Source organism: Eucalyptus grandis, chromosome 9, assembly GCF_016545825.1.
Source record: "Eucalyptus grandis isolate ANBG69807.140 chromosome 9, ASM1654582v1, whole genome shotgun sequence".
Classification (NCBI taxonomy): domain Eukaryota; kingdom Viridiplantae; phylum Streptophyta; class Magnoliopsida; order Myrtales; family Myrtaceae; genus Eucalyptus; species Eucalyptus grandis.
This window is the reverse complement of record NC_052620.1, coordinates 34580649-34583757: the sequence shown is the minus strand read 5'-3', so window position 1 is coordinate 34583757 and position 3109 is coordinate 34580649. Positions and strand designations below refer to the sequence as shown.

The following is a 3109-nucleotide window of genomic DNA, read 5'->3' as shown; positions in this document are numbered from 1 at the left end:
AATTGCTCATTTTCCGCAAAACGAACCCATCTAATCAGCCATAGGACTTCCAACAGCTACTCAACTTTTTCTCAGGCAGTTACAATGCTTGCAACAGGATGAACTTAACTAGGCTGCAAATGGCATTAGTTTCACCATGAGATTAGCATGTTGCTTTCACTAGCCATTGGATGCTCGATATGGACATAATATCTTGTGCAGTGTCGTCAATTCACTTGGCACTATATCAACGTAATTGAGGGTGTGTAGAGAGCTTATCTCAATTGACTTAATTCTAGTCAGTTGACGAAAGGGAGGTTTTAAGTCATCCACTATAGGCCCTATTAGAATCTGATAGGTACATCATCTTGCAATGCCCACTCAATTTTCTCCGTAAGTGCGCTGGCAAAATTGGGTGTCACGTAAGCGTCCAACCATCAAGTATGTAAATAATATAGCCCGACTTACATGCATCGTAGGATTATGTGGGTTCCACTCGGCGCGCCTCATCCAACGATAGATGCATGCGAGCTGGGCTCAGGTTCACCGCGTTAATCCAAAACTTGCTCGTACAGAGGAATATCAAGATGAGTCTACTGTTCAGTCATGCGAAGGAAATGAAGTAAATGAAGGATGGTCAGTTGGATGATGCTTTCATTCTCTTGCACGTTTATGCTGGGGTATATGCTGTTTAAGATCCAGACGGACTTCACATTGGCCATTTTCTGGCAAGGAATGGTCTGGCTCTTTTGACATTGGTTTTGTTCTATGAAATCAGAACTGAATGAGAAAGCTTGCCCTGAAACATTGAGAACCTCTTTTTGTTGCGGTTGATTTCTCTCAAATGCAATGCAAATTTATCTGCTTCGTTTAACTAGTATAGGTTGATGTGAAGCCAATTATATGCCAAGTTGTTATCGGTTTCGAAGAAAGTCTGCTGCCATTTCTGCGAGAGTTCTTTTCTGTTATTAACTTCTTGAAGCTGGAAAGTCCTCAATTGACCAAGCTCAATTTTGGTTAGAACACAAAGATGTTGAACTTGCACCTTATACTATATGACTGTGATTGGAAGGATCATATCTATGTTGCTTCGATTTTACTGGACGATTTCTCGGACTGGAAAATTTTTGTATCATAGTTTATACTCTTTACTCTTTAGCGATGAATGCTACAGATGGCCTTATTAATCATTCCCTTCCAAACAGCCACACCTATTTGTTTTCAAAATAAGCTAAGATATGAAAAATTCGTGGTGAAAACGGAAATGAGACAGATACTTCTCCATCCTCGATGATGAAAATCACAGGCAGGGAAGAAATCCAGTTACTCCTGGAAGCTACTTTCACAGATTAGACAAGAACTTCATTACACTTACATCTAGATAATTCATCATATTGCAATTTGAAAGAGAAGATGAAGCCTGTGACAAGCTCTGTCGCTGTTCCCTTTTCCTTTCAAAAGATACATACCATAAACTGGACGATTCATTCATTCCTTTATTGTTTCATACATTAAGTTGCATCCTCTACATAGTATTCATCCTTAATTCGTTTTTAGGTATTGAAACAAGGCTTCATCAAGTGACTGACTTCACTCAGCTTCTTTATTTATTCACGATGACAGTGTCGTGAAAGTACTTCATATTATGGTGCAATTTTGCTGTCATGAGCAGCTTAACTTAGCTCCCTGGATTCATGGCCCTTTGGGGATAACTGGCGGACGGCATTGACGAACATAAAGACCACACTTCGTTGGCGGAGATGGTTTCACTGGGCACGGTGTATACCTGCCCCCAGGTTGTCGTCCGCATCCTGGCTGCGGCTGGTCTAACGGTCCTGTTTACATTATCATGTTGATGATTCATTATATTTCTTCAGCTAATACACATCGATTTGAAATAATGAAGAGAGAGAGAGAGAGAGATGTTGAGTTCACCTTTTTGAAGGAGTGCTCGAGCTTCGGTGGAAGGAAGGAAGAGAAGAGCGAACAACATCAAAAGAGCGCAAGCAAGAAGAAAGGCCTTCCTCATTATGAATATTGGAGAGGTATTTGGTAGCTCTGGCTTGGCACGTTTTGCTTTCCATTAGGTGGCTATTTATAAAGTTTTTCTCTCGGGTTTAAAGTGACAAATCATGAATTTGATTATGTTAAGTTGATCATCCCATGGAGATTTTCTATCTTTAATAAACAAGCTCCCTTGTTCTCATGGACGACAGGATATGTTCTAAATCCAAGACCATAAAGGTCACTACTATGTATCACTATCAGATACATAAGAGTCCAAAGTCATTGCAAGTGGTTTGTACCGTGTGACATAAGAGTCCAACTATCAAGTGGCCAAAATTATACCTCATCAAGATCGGTCCTAGTTTATTTATTGTCCTTAAAAGGAAAACATCCACACGCTGTCTCATCTATTTTAAGTGTCATGCCTGACGCTTTAATGCGAAGAATTGTAATTTTGCATAAATAATACCATACACCAATAGAAGATACGTACTAATTAAAGCTTCTACTTAAGATTATTTACCTTGCAGCATAGTCAAATAACTCCGAATAAACTTTTTTTGCAATACTATTACTGCATAAACCCAAGGGGAATATCTGGATAAAGCTCCTAAAGGGCGGCAAATTCTTCCAGAAAAAAAAGACAGAGAACGTGCAAACATTGCCAAAATTTGAAATATATTATTAAGATTTCCAGAAATTATGAAAATGTAATATGTAAATTTACATATAAATATTGGATCATGACCAAAATTTCCGAAGTTTTGGATATCAGAAATTTCAAAGTATGTTTTTTTTTTTTTTTTTGGTCGGTCAAATTTCAAAGCATGTGAGTTGGCAAATTTTGAACTTTTCCAGTTAATAAATTCTTATAAATACACGTAACGTTGGAACACACATATAAAAACAAGGTATAAGGAAAAGCGGTCCATTCATCACATTTCCTGGAAATTTTCCACGTTATTGTCTTCACAAAAAGCCTTCAGTTTTGACCATAATCCCTTTCCTAGTTCCGATCCAGTTGACGAAGAAGACGGTGAGCTCGCCATAGACTTCTACTACTAGTCAATGGGCACCATTTATTTTCCAACAGCGACTCAAGTTTTCGTCGCGCATAGTTCTT

The 3109-nt window shown here is 38.6% G+C and overlaps 1 long non-coding RNA gene across 1 annotated transcript; it reads right to left on the bottom strand.

Annotated features, from left to right (window-relative positions):
- Positions 1–1302: 1302 nt before the first annotated feature.
- On the bottom strand, positions 1303–2077 carry LOC104419495. The gene is made up of 2 exons (XR_720820.3): positions 1915–2077; positions 1303–1814 (listed from the first exon to the last, which is right to left on the bottom strand). It is a non-coding gene; the product is annotated as an uncharacterized LOC104419495 (long non-coding RNA).
- Between the last annotated feature and the right edge of the window lie 1032 nt (positions 2078–3109).